General features: G+C 43.2%; 1 long non-coding RNA gene across 1 annotated transcript; it reads right to left on the bottom strand.

Annotated features, from left to right (window-relative positions):
* Positions 1-11,700: 11,700 nt before the first annotated feature.
* On the bottom strand, positions 11,701-15,539 carry LOC134550625 (uncharacterized). Its single transcript, XR_010080380.1, has 3 exons — positions 15,156-15,539; positions 14,181-14,284; positions 11,701-12,016 (listed from the first exon to the last, which is right to left on the bottom strand). It is a non-coding gene; the product is annotated as an uncharacterized LOC134550625 (long non-coding RNA).
* Positions 15,540-16,690: the final 1,151 nt, after the last annotated feature.

The following is a 16,690-nucleotide window of genomic DNA, read 5'->3' as shown; positions in this document are numbered from 1 at the left end:
AAAGATGTGTGTGTTAATTTGAGTTTTGCCGGCAGAGAGAAGTAACACAGGGATGCCCACAAGAGTTTGCTGAATGTGTGAGATGGGTTTGAAAAGCGTGAGTTTCTGGTTATTCCTAGTTGTGATTGTGGTTTGCTAGGAGGGGATTCGATGACTGGAGTTGGGAATGTGACTTACTGTTGTCAGGGGTGATGGGGAGGCTGGTGCTCTTGTGAGTGCTGGAGTGAACCCGGAGGTCTGGGCAGTCCCAGAGGAATGTGGAAAACTGGATATGGAGCCTCTCCACATTACTCCGAGGAAACCTGGAAACCTGGTGTCATGGGTTGGTACTGGCCAGATGCTAATGCACTCATGAATATATGTTTTCTTAACAACTACTGTGGGATGTGATCAAGAACAGAGCAGAGTAGGCCTAAAACTTGAAAACAGAAAAAAAAACCCCCACTCTTTATTAAACTACATAAGAACAGAAATAGAAAAGAAAAAAAAAAACCTAAACACACAAAAAACAGAAATGAAAACTTCCCAGAACATTTCTTCCCTTCCCCCAATTTTCACCCCTTACACATTGCCTTCCATAGACCAAAACCTTGGGTTTTAAATCAAACAATCACCACTCAAAAAAACCTAATCTTCAATTCAGCAAGGGAGAGAGGAGTCTCTCTCGCACTACAGACTGTTCTTTAGAAAACATGGGTCTACCCTTTATGTGTTTCCATGTCACCCATGGCACTTCCCGGAGAAATCTGCCAGGGTGACACTCTCTTTTCCATGACCAGTGCTCTCACCACTGTCCATGGGCCAAAGCTGCATATAGAGCTCTTTTTAAGGATGCTTGCGTGCTGAGCTCTCTCTGTCTTTCCCCTGGGGCCGGGGGTTTCCAAGAACAGAGATCTTCCCTGAGGGCAGAGGGCACCACCACACCCTCTCCCTCTCTTCTCTGTTCGCTCCACTCCTACAGTGTCAGTCACTGCAGCAAAGCTGAGCCGGCTGCATCCACCCAAATGCAGTTTATGTTTAAAGAGACTAAAGTTCAGTCTATAGCTAACATTATGCACGAAAAGTCCAGCCCAAAAGCCACTTCTCTTCATCACTGCTTATCTGAGATTCTCTTCATCTTGTTTTGTCATCTTAGTCTCAAGCTGTCTCTCTCTTCTTACAAACCACCAGCTACGAAAATCAATGTCTAGAAAAGTTTTCTTCTGCCAAGAAAGAGTCAACAGTTTTTAGCTCCCAGCAGGGTTGCAGACTCGGCACATCTTTACACAGCCAAGAACCTTTCTCTGCCCCGCACCGCCCCCCGCCACCCCGCTCTTTCTTCGCTGCTGGCACGGCAGTCTCTCTCCTGGGGGGGAACGGGGATGGAGGGCACCTCCACAGTCCTCCACCCTTCCATCTTGAAGAGGCCCCTCATGGCTTTTCCCCTCCTCTCTTCTACCCAGCCCCACGAGCTGGGGGGAAGGGGAGGATGTGTGCTCACTTTGCCACCAGAAACAAAAAGAGAAACAGTCCCTCTGAAGTCCTTGCTTTTAACTCCTTGTGTTCTCAGAAGCGTGTCCAAACTTCACAGTAGCCACTCCAAGTGCCAGCATAAAACTTGACCACTGATTAGTTTGCCCACAGCTTCCTAGAAAACTCACTCTCCTTTAACTACGACACCTGGGCAAAAGATGTCTAAAGAAATAATACCCAATTTTGAGGGAGGGAAAGAAGGGGTTACAGCCTGTTGTTGAGTCTCTGTTGAAGATAGGGCTTTTTGAGGCATGTGTGTATCCTTGTGACACTCCTGTCCTGCCAGTTAGGAAATCAAATGGAATTTACAGAATGGTGCAAGTTTATTAAAACCCGGGCACTCCACGCTCCCAGATCCTTGTACCATCTTGAGCCAGGTTCCCTGCTCACACTCCTCCTAAAGGATGCTTTCTGGGGATGCCCACTTACAGAGCACAATAAACAGTATTTTGCCTTTGAGTGGGAACAAGAGGCAGAAGGGATTATTTGGGCAAGAGGTTAATTTACTCCATTTCTAGGAATTATGTTATTGCAGTATAAGAAGGACTTACTCCTATCAGGAGGTGAAGTCACAGTGAAATTGTTTGGTTTTCTGTCTGGAAGGCAGGCTTGGAGTATCTGAAGGGAAGGCACAGGTGATGGAGAAAAAGGCTGACTGTTTGGGGCATGCTTTGGCTGAAGGCTTGGGGTGTGTTAGCCCACAGGGGGTCCAGGGAATCCTGGAGCTGCCTTTGCCCAGGACTGAAGGGGAGCTGTGACAATTTTTAGGATTAAGAGGGTATTGCAGGACCTGGATTGAAGACCTTTTATTCTGTGGCTTGCACATGACCATGCATATAGTCAGCACAACCACAGAATTGTATGCCTTGATAAAAGTCTACAGATTGTATCAAGGAAAGGTAGTAAGTATTCTTACAGATTAAAAGTATGCATGTGGGATGGTACATGCTTTTGAAAAACAAGTTATTTCAGAATATGTGATTGTGAAGGCAGTGGACTTGGATGGGGGAGAACTCATTTGACAGGGGGATCCTTTCCTAAACCTTCCAGACGGTTGAGAATTCTGTGGAATCTCCATACCCCCTGAGGTATGGAGGCAACCTGAGAATTCAGGTCAAGTAGAAAGGATGAATGGAGGAATAAAGAAACACCCTTTGAAGTTGGTGACAGAAACTCAGATGCCATGGATACAGCTTTTGCCATTAGCTTTTGGCAAGAATAAGAGCTAAACCAGAGGGAATATTCGATTATTCTCCTTTGAACTGTTTGGGATTCTTACCCTGTTAATGTTCAATGTGGCAGGGAGGTGAAGATACATATTTAAACCAGTATGTGGCCAGGATACTGTGTCTTGTGTAATCTCTTTGACAGGAAGCCCAGTTAGTGCAGACGCTGCCTTTGGACTTTGCTGTTCAGGACATCCAGCCAGGACTGCAGAAACAGCAGCCAGGAGAGCTGAACATGGGTGGGCCCATCACACTTGGGTCAAGGTCTCAAAAACCTGACAGATTTGGACTTCTCACCTGGAAGAAAAGGATGGGAGACTTGGGCTGTCAGTAGCTATGGACAAGGACCTCTGGTGATTAATGAACTAATATGAGCTGCCATTGTCTACTTGATTCTCTGTGTTTACTTGCAGCACCTGGTGTGGGGACCAAACAATCGTGGAAAAGTCAGGAGGGGGTGTTTCAATGGTTCCAGGCTGTTTAAAAGAGTTGAGTTAATACCTAGTGTTTGTAGAGACAAGTTGAGAAATAAGAAGAGGAGGGATTGAGAGGAAAGTTCATGTCTTTGCAAAGTTTGATGGGTGAAGGTGTGGGTGTTAACGTCTTTGAAATGGGTCTTAGACTGGATGGCTCGGCTCCTGACACAGACAAGGGAATGCACAAGGCTGAACTTTTGGAATTTGGGGTGAAACAGTAGGTTCAAGGAGGGAATAGGTAGTAGATAGTTCAGGAAAACTGTGCCTTCCTGGTACCTCAGCCAGTGGGGAAAGGCAGAGGGCAACATACAGCCAGGAATAAGGATAAAAGGAGGCTGCGTCTTACAAAATGGACAGGAAGAAAACCCCACGAGTGTGCTTCAGTGGAATCTCTCCTTTTATCTGAAAAAAGTTGAAAGACTCCTCTGTCTCCTTTTTGGACATAAATCTCTGGTGTTTGTGGATTTTCCTGGACTCAGATGACCTCAAATAACACCACCAGGGAATTAAATGACCTCAAGTAGCCCCAAATGACCTCAAGTAACCCCATGAAGAACTCAAATGACCTCAAGTAACCCCATGAGGCACTCAAATGACCTCAAGTAACCCCAATTGACCGCAAGTAACCCTGAATGACCTCAAGTAACCCTGAATGACCTCAAGTAACCCCACGAGGCACTCCAATAACCTCAAGTAACCCCAAGAGGGAATTAAATGCTCTCAGGTAATTCTAAATGACCTCAAGTAACCCCCCTGAGGACTCAAATCACCTCAAGTAACTTGAGGTCATCTGGGGTTTCTTGAGGTCATTTGAGTTGCTCGTGGGGTTACTTGAGGTCATTTGGGGTTACTTGAGGTCATTTAATTCCCTTCTGGTGTTACTTGAGGTCACTTGAGTCCAGGAAACTTCCACAAACACCAGAGGTTTATGTCCAAAAAGGAGACAGAGGAGTCCTTCAACTTTATTTGAATAAAGGGAGAGATTCCACTGGGGCACAAGCCCATGACATTTTGTCTCTCCCAGGTTTTGAGGGCATAGCCTCCTTTTATCCTAATTCCTGGCCTCATGTTGCCCTCTTCCTTTCCCCATTGGCTGAGGTACCAAGAAGAGACAGCCTTCCTGTGCCACGCACCACATATTCTTCCCCTTGAACCTACTGTTTTACCCCAAAGTTCAGAAGTTGGGGCTTGTGCATTCCCATGTCTGTGTCAGGAGCTGTCTGGGCTCTGTAACAAACCCGCTATCCAAACTCAGTAGAGACATTAAGACCCATTTCAAAGATGTCTACACCCACAGCTTCACCCATCAAATGGTTTGTAAAGACATGAGCTTTTCTCTCACTACTCAGGGCAGGGCGGTCATGGTCTTCAGCATCACTTCCAAGCGAGGCCATTCTGTGATTCTTCCTTAGCTCCCGTAACTGTTTCCCAGGCTCTGGTCTCTTCTTGACTGTGGCACTTTGAACTTTCTGGGGGAGAAGAAAAAAATCTCCACTGTGCCCTGTCTTTCACCGCTGTGCAGGGTCTCAGCTGGTCTCTGCTGGAGGCAGTGATGGCAGGGATGGGGCAGGAGGGCATGGGGTGCCCTGTGCTTGGAGCATCCACGGCAGCGTGGTTCCCCTTCTTCCTGGTCTGAGAAGGAGCCAGGACCCTTCCTGTGGCAGGACTGCTGAGGTTAGGGCAGCCAGGCTGCAAGGGCAACAAGGCAGCTTGGGTAAAAGCACTTCTTGACGCCATGGCTAACCCAGATTCTCCATGTGGATTTGTTTCCTTCCTTTGAGCATATGGGACAGATGTAGAAAAGTCCAGATCATACTGAAGCTTAATTCAGTTTACTGCAACTATCTGTAACATTAAAAATTAAAAATATGTATATATTTTCAAAAGAGGGTGTGAAATATACCTCTTGTCAGTGCATTAGTTTAGGGTGCTGCTGTGCAAAGTCATCCTATAACCAACTCCCTACTGCACTAACAATAAAAAATTGAAGAGGGAAGTTCAGCGTTTGTACTTGTTGGTTTTCACCAACTTAAGCAAAAAACTGCCAGTCATGTCAAATTAAATTATATGGTTTTGTATTTCCATTATATTTATATTATACTGTATTACTGTAGTTGAATTAGACTATTTTCCATGGGGTCTGGGCTGTGACTACTGAATTTAACTCACTTTACGCAAGAGCTACCCTTAATTAGACTTGAGCTGAGAGCAGAATTGCTTTGACTAACGCTGCAGACCACTATGGCAGCAGAATACCACAGGCTCTTAAATTACTTTAAAAGAGATATTCACTGTGTGAACAGCTGGAGCTGGATGGCCAGTTCCAGAAATCCTTCTTAGTGAGAATCCTTGACCCTGGGGAGACAGCAGTCCTTGGTCAGGCCCCACCAACCCTTACAAACCAGCCTGGCTGCACTGTCTCCTTCCACAGCTCCTTCCCCCATCACTCTTTCACCAGGTTTCGGGCTTCTCACAGTAGGATTTCTGGAAGTCCCTGCACTGTTCCTGGAAATGAGAATTGTGAGAGCTGTTGTTTCAGTGTCTGTGCCTCTTTCCTAAACTTATCAGCAACTCTGGATGCCTTCAGAGCACAAGTTAACAAGTAAGGGCATCAAAAGGAGCATTGCCTCTATCAGAAATGTGTCATCAGTTCACTAACAATGAACAATTCCCTCATTCCATCATGAAAAATACATCGATGTTCTCTGGCAGTTTATAACATTCAGAAACAAGACTTATGTAGCAAAATAGTTTCCAGCCAATGTAACAGATATTCAGCAGATATTAATAAAAATCTCCCAGAAATTATTTACTTTGAACTTCTAGACAGGAATGATAGAAAGTAATTTAATTTTATTCCTATTTATTTAACCCTTGTGTTTTCCCAGCTACCTGTCTCTCTGTTATCACATGCTTACTGACTTTCCCACTTTCTCTTTATTGTGGGACAAAGCTTTAGAGGCAATTTAGCCAGTATGAATGAGAGGTGAGTTTTTTCCCTGTTTTTATGCTTTTTCCTTAAGGATGTTCGTGGGCTATTTTATTTTGCAAGAAAGCTCAAAACCCAGCAAATGACAGTGGGAGCTGTGGAAATTGTAAATGTTCATGCTGCTTTCCACACTGGTAATATCAGCATTGAAGCAATCATCATTTTGCACAAGTATTTGTAACTTATTTTAAATTTTATCTTTTATACATCTTCAGAAGGCAGAACCTTTTCCACATGTGTAGGCAAGGATCTGCATGAGCCATGGTTTATAGCCTAGGGAATACCAAACTTCAGATTATGTAAAGCAGTATTCAGCTGTTCTGGAAAGCAGGAAAGGCATGAATGCTTGAGAATGATTGCTGATAATTCAGTGAAGAGAAAATTAATGTGAAAGAACTTGAATGAATCATTTAAAGTGTGTCTTTCTATCTTTTTTATTTTTTTGTCTGTTCATTCTTCACTGGCACATACAAATTGCTATAAAAATGAACAATCTCTGATATAAATGTAAATCAGGAAGAAATTTTGTAACTTAATCAAACTAACAGATGACACAAGAGCTTCCTCATTTGCCTAGGTTTTGTCAAAAGCTGTATCACAGCTCCTCACCTAAATTAGGGAGGTGCTTATGTGCATGCTGTGAGCATTCTCACTGCAGAGTATCTTAGTAGTAAAGAGCCAAACACTACAGTAGTAGGTAAATGCTGACACCAGTTAGAAGCTTGAGACCTTGTTTTCTGAGCAAGAATGTAATTCCTTGACAGTTCCCAAAGCTGTTGATTAGCTGCAGAGCAGGCAAATCTCGCTGGCTGGGCTGGGGAGGCAGAGTTCTCTGGGAAGGTCTCAGTGGTCTGCAGCAGGAACTTTGTGCACAGCAAAAGGGCTGGCACAGCTGCCACCCTCAGCAGCAAAAATGGGTCGCACCCGGCAGCAGAGGGGATTGCTCCTGCAGCGTGTGTGATCAGGAACACATGAAAGGGCATGGTGCAGCCCATCGATGAGGTGATGCCTTGCAGAGGGAGCACCCTTTCCTGGCACCCTTCCTGGTGTTATCGAGCAGCAGAAAGAAAGCTCTGATCAATTCTGAGGCTGTTCCTTCACCAAAAGGAAAATAATAAATAAAGGGAGTAGTGTTCTGCTCCAATTAATTAAACAAACGGGTATAAATTCTGTGCTTAAATCTCACTTTGCATATCCATAATCTCTGCTCTACATTTTATGTATACTTTACCCTTGGGTAAAAATTTGTGAGCATATAAATGCTTTCTCATATAATCTTGCTAAAGAACGCTCTTCCCCATAAATATTCATACCACTGCCAAAACATTTGCAAGCTTTCCCCAAAGGTGAAATATGTGTAATGTACTTTGCCTTCTGGGTATAAATATTATCCAATACATTTTGGTTAATATGAATACACTAATTATTCTTGTAACCCTTTTTAAAAGGGTCATCCTCATGATGTGAATTTTTTAAAAATGTAATTACAGTAATTGGATACTTAATCTAATTAAAATTGGCTTTATCTTTAATGGGAATTTTTCTAAAGAGGCAGAATGACAATTGACTTTCTGATAATCACTGTTTTCTTTCAGCTAGAGGATGCATTTAGTACAGTAGGAACCAGAGAACATGGCCTCTTTACCACATGCCAGCCACCTTTAGGGCCAGTTAAACTACAGTTTTATCCATTACCAGGCAAAACTTCCACTTTACTTAGAAATAAAGGTTGTTCATGCTGAATTGATGTAATTGTGGCTCAGGTAGAGATAATTTAGGGAGTGTTTATGGTGCTGATTATGATGCAAGGCATGCCTTAGAGAAGATGTTGCGCAGGGAAGTCAGTCAGCTTCCCAAAGCCTGGCTCTGTTCAGGCACAGCCATGTACAATGAGCTCCCCTGTCTTTGGAGGTGCACCTGGGTGGACCCCAGCATGCTTGGTGTGCATGTAAATTCTCACTAACATCAGCAGAACTCCAGACAATTTGGATTATCTCCTGGGTTTATAATTCGGATCAACTTTTCTAATGTGCTCTCTCAAGGCACTTTCCATCCAGAGTGACAGGCAGGACTGGCACTGTTCAAAGGGGGAAGATTGTTTTGAGTCCACACTGCATCTTTTACCATGGGAAGCCAAGGAGAACAGCTCAGGATTTGTATAGGAAAGAATGGAGAAGTGGATTTATGTTGCTGCCTTCAGATACCCGTGACATAAACATTTATGTCTGCTATAAAGCTGCTGCATCTTTCAGGGCCTTTGCTTTACTGGAAGCCAGGCAAGAGGAAAGGCCTTCAAGGAAAATCAATCAACTGTTTTGTAGGCTCAACTTGCCAGTGATGTGTTCTCATATGACTAAAGACAGACATATATTTCACAGAGGAATAAATCATTGTTTTCTAAGAAGGATAATCGTCTACATCTACAAAGTATTTTCTTAAGAAAGATTAGAAAAAAAAATACATTACATAGAATGGGCTAAATCATGATCTAGTGCAAGGAGACACCACTGATTTTGATAGACCTGTAATTGACTGTTCTCAGTGTCAGCTGGGGCATGATCTGATTGCCAGAAGAGTCTTTGGGGTTTTGTTCCTGCAGCCTGATGTGTGCCACAGCGAGACCCCCTTGCAGGATGGCTGTGGCAGTTCTGACAGGAAATCTGTGCCCATGTAAATGCTCTCTGTGCCTCCCCCATGGGCCCAGCTGCTGTGCCTGGGGAGTCACCTGGAGCTGACAGACCAGAAGCACCAGCATCACATTTTCCACAGGAAGCTGTTCTTTGTGCCCAGACACTTCCTGCTGAGCTCAGCCCTCCTGCAGCCCCCTCGGGCAGGCAATCAGCTAATGAACAAAGAGAGTGGGCTAGCAGTGACTGCAGAGCTGCTGAAGGAAAAGAGTGTGGAGGTGATGCTATGATTGAAACAGTGTTTCAGCAACAACCTGTATGTAGAACACATGATAGCAAGGAGGCTTCTAAGGGAGCCACTTATGTACTGTGAAAAAGAATCATTAATTTGGGAGTGAAATTAGCACAGATTAAAAGAAACATTTAAGTTAAGGAACAGGTACCAGGAAAAGCTGTTTATGAAATGAGTGCATAAGTTCAGTTCAAAACAGCATCAGAAGTACCAAGGAAGCCTCAAGTTTTATCTAAGAACTGCAAGTGGTCTCAAACTTTAGCTTTCAGCTTATGGAAAACATTTGCCATATGAAAAAATGTTGATGCTGAAAATATTGAAAAGCATGTCATTTCCCATCATTATTTTTTTTTTTTTTATCAAAGTGATAACTTTGTGCAAGCTGGATAAATAAATAAGGATATTATCTGCTAGCCTTCATTAAGCTTGAAGATTCAAGGTTGAAATTGAACATGGAGGCAATATTGAACTTTTCAGTGCAACTTTAGTGGCAAAACCCCAGTGCACTGGCAGGTAAGTGGTCCTGTACCTGAAACACACAGACATGGCAGGGTGGGGAGCTATTACTGCTGTTATAGAAAGTGCATTTTTAAGCCTGGCAATGCTGCAGAAATGCTGTAGGAGGTAAGGAAAGGGAGCATTGTGGTGGCCAGCAGTGTGAACTGCCATTTTTCCAGACCTGAAGAACCTTCTGGTTGGTGTTTTTGTTTTGGGGCCATTATTAGCTACTCAATACAAAAGAGATGAGAGCACAACAACTCACTAGAAAAATCTGAGTTCTTTAGAAATAAATTTTGGAGTGCCGTAGGAATTCCTGTCCCTATTTACAAGGCCAGTTCGAGCTACACTTGCAGTAGCTTGTGCTGAGGAATCTTGACAGATGCCCATCTGAATACTTAGAAAAACAGAAGCAATGTGGATTCACAGTCTGTCTTGGGTAAAATCTCTGCACTGCTGATGTGGTCTCCAGATAAGCTTATTGTGAAACTAATATCAAACATTGCTCTAAGTATGAGAGAAAATTATTGCTGGCTGAAGGCAAGAGATGTGTTCAGGGAGGGAAAATAGTCTGTTGCCTCTTTTCTCTTTGCAGACATGCAAATGTTCCTCATCTATCAGTGGTACAGTTACAGGAAGAGACTGCTAAGTAACCAACTTGGCATGCACGTATCCTACAAAACCACAGGAAAAGTTTTCTTGCCTAAAAGAAAACTGCTCCTGTCTAACAGAAAGGTCTATGACAAAGTGTGATGTAAAAATCTTGCCGACGAGATCAGGTGTTTCTAAGAAAAGGAAGGCCAGACATGACTTTTGCTTTGACAATAGTCAAAAAAGTGGTTGCCATTTTCCAAAATCCTGCCATCCACAGGATTATTTCAGAGAGCAATTCAACACTATGCACAGTGAGAAATGAGCAGGCTGGGCAATTGACTGCTAGTGACTTCCTGTGCAGCAGCTTTCATATCTTACATGCATCACAGGCAGACAAAAAAATATCTGAATCCACAGGATTAGCGAAAGGCTGTGCAATTTTTGGATGTCTCTGAGATCAGCATCCCTGCAGCACACGGAGTGTGGTGGGAGCAGGAGTTGTGCAGCTGGAGCAGTGTGTGGCTGGCTGACTGAGCAGCCTGCGTACCCTTATTCCAGCACTGTGGAGATGGGACTGGGCCCAGCTGAGTGTGGGTAATAAAACATGAATAGGTCACACATACCTTCTGCCCAGCAGAGAGACAGGAATTGGAAGTGAAATTTGAGTTAAAAAAACCCCACTTGGTTTTGATTGAAAATATCCCAAAAAACAGACATGGAAAAATGTAAAATTTGATGAAGAAAACTAACGCAGCACCTAGAAACATGGGAAGTGTGCTTGGAGGTGGGGGAATCTTTCAGCCAGAATGACTGCTTAGTAAGTTGGTAGGATGGTCAATGCTAAATATCACAGGGTGGATCAGGAAAGGCCAAGAAAGCAGACTAAAATCTACAGTGCCATCTCCCTTCAGATGAAAGCAGCAATAGAAACCTCTTTACTGCTAAAATCCTGTGGTCAGAAAGCAGCTGTTTCTGGGTAACTGAATGCTGGGGCCATTAAGTAAAGGATCCCACAAAATTCCTTGGTGGCAACCCATTTTGTGTTTAGTTATGCTTTGTAAAGAAACACCAAACCAAAAGGTCATTCCCACCATCTCCTTTTGACAGGAGTAGCCCACAACACTCCATACACCACATGCATTCTTGTTTCTCAGCAAAATCCTCTGATAACAAGGAGCCGTGCAGCCATTTCTACACCAAAACCAAGCATCTCAGCAACACCTAAAGCCTCAAATTTAAGAGATTGTTGGCTTTTGTACTTAACCTCTCTCTTGCTCTTGAAAAGTTTCTTTCAAGGTGAAAAATTTGGAAGCACAATTTCAGTGTTTCCAGGAGATGGCAGTGCCACTACAGCAAATAGCTGAGTGGTTGAGCTGCTAAGGTGACTGTTCGGAAATTTGTCAGTTTAAAACTCATATATAACAAGTTTTGATTTTTTTTAATTTTAAATAGATGATCAGATAATTATCCTTCAATGACTGTCAAAAGCAATAATGATAGCACTCATTACAAGTTTAAAGTGTGTCTGAATTCCCAAGGGCTCACAACAAGCATTAATTCATCTGAATGGAAACAGGAGACATAATTGGGCAGTAACTCATTTCTATCACATATAGTATATGCTATAATTAATTTTCACCTCATGTTTTCATACTGGATGTTGAACTGCCCTCCTAACACCCATCTCCTCTGACTGGGGGAAGTGCAGATGTTGCAGGAGTTGCAGCACCAGGCAAGTAGGCAGCAAACTCTGGATTCAATCTGAGGAAATGCCATAGCACATCTGGCAGCACCCAGCAAATCTGAAGAATAAAGCAGGTGAATAAATGTATTGAAAATTAATAAGGAACAGAGCACTACACCAGATGCAGTGGTATGCTAAGTACATTGCTAAATAGATTGCAATATGCTAACTAGACTGTCTAAAATATATTCTTGCTTTCATGAACTCTGTGAGCTGATTCCTTTAATTTTCAGACTGAGCTTGATTTCTGATTATTTTTGTCACATAATATTTCAAGGATTTTGTATTATGATTACATGTGATTTACTAAAAATAACAAATCAATGAAAAGATGCAGAACTTACTGTGCTTCTCTTTCCATTCACTTATTATATTTTCATAAGTCTTTCATTACAAAAAAAAAAGGCCTCTATTCACACTAGAAAGGCTACCTACCAGTTCAGTGAGAAGAAGGCAAGCAAAGAGTTATTCTACACCCTGCTAACATATTCATATAAAACTCATCCAATTTTGTTAAGACCTTTTGTGGAGAATCAAAAGTTAGCTAAGATTGTATTGTAATTCCTCTTCCTGACCTGAAAGTCACACAGCTGGATTCAAGTAGGCCAGAAATATGTGCTTTATAGAAGCACCTTGTGGTTGGGGCTGTTTTTGAAGCTCTGAAAGTTTATGCTGCTGACCCTGCCCCCCGTACCAACGACCGAGTCTCCAGTAGGACCTCACGGCAGAAGACAATTTGTCACAACTGTCAAATAGCTGGCAGAAGGAAAGATCTGCCTTGTTTCATCCATGTCAGCCCCTACATTTCCCTTGTAACAGGGCAAGAGTTGCACACTGCTCATTAGACCCGAGAGATTCTGGTTCTGTGGGACACATCAAAATTTAAATACCCTGAAGGAAAATAATTTGCTGCTTGATCCAACAGCACCTTTTGAAGACGGTGTAAAAATATTCATTAGCATCAACGAGATTCAGATTAGATCCTTGCTTCATAGTCAGTAGTAATATAGCCTAATTGGCTGCTCAACATCCTATTTTGCAAATCATAGGAATTTGTGGAAAGCCATGTCAACAGCAGTCTCATTTGTTAGAGCAGCAGCACCTCCAAGCTTTTTACAGCCTGACAGGCACAAATGTTCCGTCATTTGCATCCCTCCTAGGCGGTGCTGAACGAGGTCCCAAACTGTGTGGGAACATCACTTCACTGTTGGGTGCTGGTAGGAAGGAGTGATAATTTGCAATAATGGACATAACTAAGATACAAGAAGGAAATTATGGCTTGGCATTTTAGCATTTTATATGTGTAAATTTTAGTTTGCATTGTTAATGATGATGGTGAAGTAACTGACAATTCTACTTTGCATTACATACATGATAAAAACATCAAGAAATAATGTTCATTAAAATAATGTTAACATTGCAGCTAATCACTCCCTTATTTATCCCTTTTAATTTACTGCTTAGTCTTTACCAAGAAACCCCCCCACATAAATAAGGTATTTAAATAATAATTTTTCAAATATGACATTACACTTATTAAACTGTGCATCAGATGAGTAGGACAGGGTGACACTAGGAGCTAATCAAACGGAAGCTCAGGTCCTATGGCTGATAACTCTCATGTTAGGGAAAAGGAAATTATCACTCCTGATTTCTGACTAAGCAGTGCTCCCACCAGCCTCATGAAGGTCATGGCATGACTCTGCACTAGTGGGTAAGAGGATGGCTGGGCAGGGCTTGAAAACTGCACTTTGGTAGAGCCACCATGACTTATATCCACTCAGGATTTAGTTCAGCACTTGAATGAATTTTGTAATTTAGTACAAACAATTTAGCCAACACAGATGTCACAGATTGTGTTATTCAGAGGTGTTATTCTGTACAATGAGCACCCAACAGGCCAGGTCATTGTGGATTGTGGGGCACCAAAACCAGCAAAGAGAGCACAACAGGTTCCTGTCACATACGAGGAACAGTCAAGTGTCTGGGGTAGAACATTTCTCATGCACACACCTGATAGCATGCAAATGTCTGTAAAACACCAACCAGACCCTGGAAGAACACCTGTTCCCAAAAAACCTGATGGAGCTGGAAGCAAACTAGATGAATAAGCTTGAAAGCATGTTCATAGTCATCTGTTGTCACCAAGGTAATTTTCAGCAGTAAAACCCTATACCTTTGAAGGCATGTGCACCTCCCACGCAAGCTTAAGTGCAACTTACTCTGGGATGTGATTCAATGCCATCCTTCTCATGCAAGAAATATGTGTGGAGCCAAACTGCATACAGCACATCCATCCCTCTGCAGCCCCAGGTAGGGTTAGTCACTAAAGGACAGGCAGATCAAAGAGCAGAACATTAACCAGGGTCTCAGGGGACTTGTTATTTCTGGGACAGTTACTCTCCATGTGTCTTTACTGAAGTCATTCAACCTCTCTTGTCTTTCTGCTTGGTTGGAATCTTCAAATTGCTACCAGGACTTCAGCTGTAGTCCCCATTTTATATATTTAAAGCTCAGTTGAAGCCTCTGGGCCCACCACTATTGCTACTATTGAGAGATGGTTCTCACAAGTGAGGAAAAGAAGAATGCCACCAGAATGGCTTGTTTTAGAAAGTCCCATTCTCAGAAACAGAAGGGACAGCCTCAAAAAGAGAAACTGGGGCTACGATAGCACTGGGATGGAGAAAGATTCAAGGGCTTGGCAAAGAGGGTAGAAGTGATAGCTTGTGATTTTTCAGTGATTGGCTGAGAAAACATTCAAGTTTAAATAATCTCTGGATATGCAACTGTAGGGACAGTTAATACAGAGTTCCTACAGAGAGATTAAAAACCTCTTAAGAGATCTTGCAAGATAAAATAAAATAGCCGAAAGGCCCAAATTCTGCCTGCAAGTCAGGCATCATCCACTGAAATAAAAAAGCCCCTGAAGAACCCAAGATCAGCCCAGCCACATGGCACTCACCCCATGTGTCTCCCTGCCTGGCCCCCACCAGCAGCTCTTGCCTGTCCTCCCTGCTCCCTCCAGCTCGGGTCCCAGACACTCTCACAGCCCACTCTGAAGCTCGTGGCTCTGCTCACACATGCAGTTACACATTGAAAAATGCCTGGGGAAAAGGCACTTGGTTGATCCCATGAGGACCAAGGCTGGATGTTCCTGATACTACTGCCACTGAAAACCTGGAAGGCTGGGCACCTACCTTTGGGGTAGGGATGGCTCTGAGGGACTCTTTGGCTGGTACTGTTGGCTCACACAGCAGTGAAAAATGGTGACAGCATGAAAAAATAAAAGGAAAAAATCAAAGTGAAAAAAACCCAGAGTTATTAATGGGTATGAGCTGATGGTACAGGTTTTCCTTACTTTCCCCTGTTACATCCTTAGGCTGTGACGCAGACTCACATTGTGCCACAGCCTGTGATACAACTATGGCAACAAGGCTCTTCTCCTGATGGCAGACCTCTGGTGGAACTGCTGCAGAACTAGGGGCAGGAGATCGGCAAGCCACAGCTTTGCAGCGTGCCCAGCTCATCTAACACAGCAGCCAAAATTTTTATACCAGTCATTACTGCTTGCATTTGGCAAACCCTGGCATTGCCAAGTACCTGCACCTGCAAATAATTCCCTGGGAGCCGCTGGCATTGCTGGTGCAGCTTGGAACTCAGCAGCCCCTGTACTGGTCCATTAACTTCGGGAGATGTTTATTATGAAGCATGAATTTATTCAACCAAATCTCACAATGAAATAGAAAGCATAAGAAAAATATTAGGTCAGCACTTAGTAAAACAGTAAAGAATAGGCTGCTTACCAGGTAGGTAGGTCTCAGTGCTGTTTATTTCTTGTAAGAAGCAGTTGCAGGAGGAGACCTGACTGCACAGCTACAAGGCACTGCCTTAAGCAGGGTTTTCCTCTCTGGTCTACAAGAATACTTCTGTGGGAGTTGCTCACCTGTGCTTCAGTCATTAGAAATGCAAAGCTAGGTCTCTTAAACCTTAGAACCCAGTGGGATTTAGGCTAAGGGGTCCTGTGTGTGTGAGGACATTGAGGCGCCTCTGGCTGGCAGGCTGGCAGGCTGGTTGGGGCGTGGGATGCAGTGCCAGGCACAGATCCATCCTGCTGCACTGGCACAGATCCATCCTGCTGCACTGGCACACAGTCCAAGATGAGGTGCAGCTTCTCCAGGAGTGCATCCATACACATCCATCTTCAGTAAGGGACAGTTTATAGATCGAAGTGGAGGATAATGGGAGGACAGTAATTTAAATCAGAGTAGTTAATTGCACCTAAGGATTCCTACCATCCTCTTGGTTTCCTAATTGCTAATATATTTAACACTGGTTTTATCAATAGTCCATGATATATAAAATTACTTCATATCAGCTCATTAGTTAATTAATTATAGGAAGGACACACACATCAAAGCCAAATATAGACTGAGGACCCAAACTTCTCCTTGAGCACAAGGAGCAGCTGTAGTGCAGTGATGCCAGTTCCCACTGGTCTGTGTGTTTTTCCAGATACTTATTCACAGCAGTGCAATTTTGCAAAGGAGAGGTAAGGAGATGAGGCCACCATGCCAGGACCAGCCTGTCCTCTCAGCTTTTTGAGGCTTTACCTTTAGGGACAAAGAAGTTCCTGAGCAAACCACAGCTCAGAGCTGCAGCCAGCAGATCAATGGCTACAAGAAAGTACAGAATTAAAATTTATATCTATATGTACCATTTTTTGAACCTACTC

The sequence above is a fragment of the Prinia subflava genome, chromosome 5, assembly GCF_021018805.1.
Source record: "Prinia subflava isolate CZ2003 ecotype Zambia chromosome 5, Cam_Psub_1.2, whole genome shotgun sequence".
NCBI lineage: Eukaryota > Metazoa > Chordata > Aves > Passeriformes > Cisticolidae > Prinia > Prinia subflava.
This window is presented reverse-complemented; position numbering and strand designations above follow the sequence as displayed.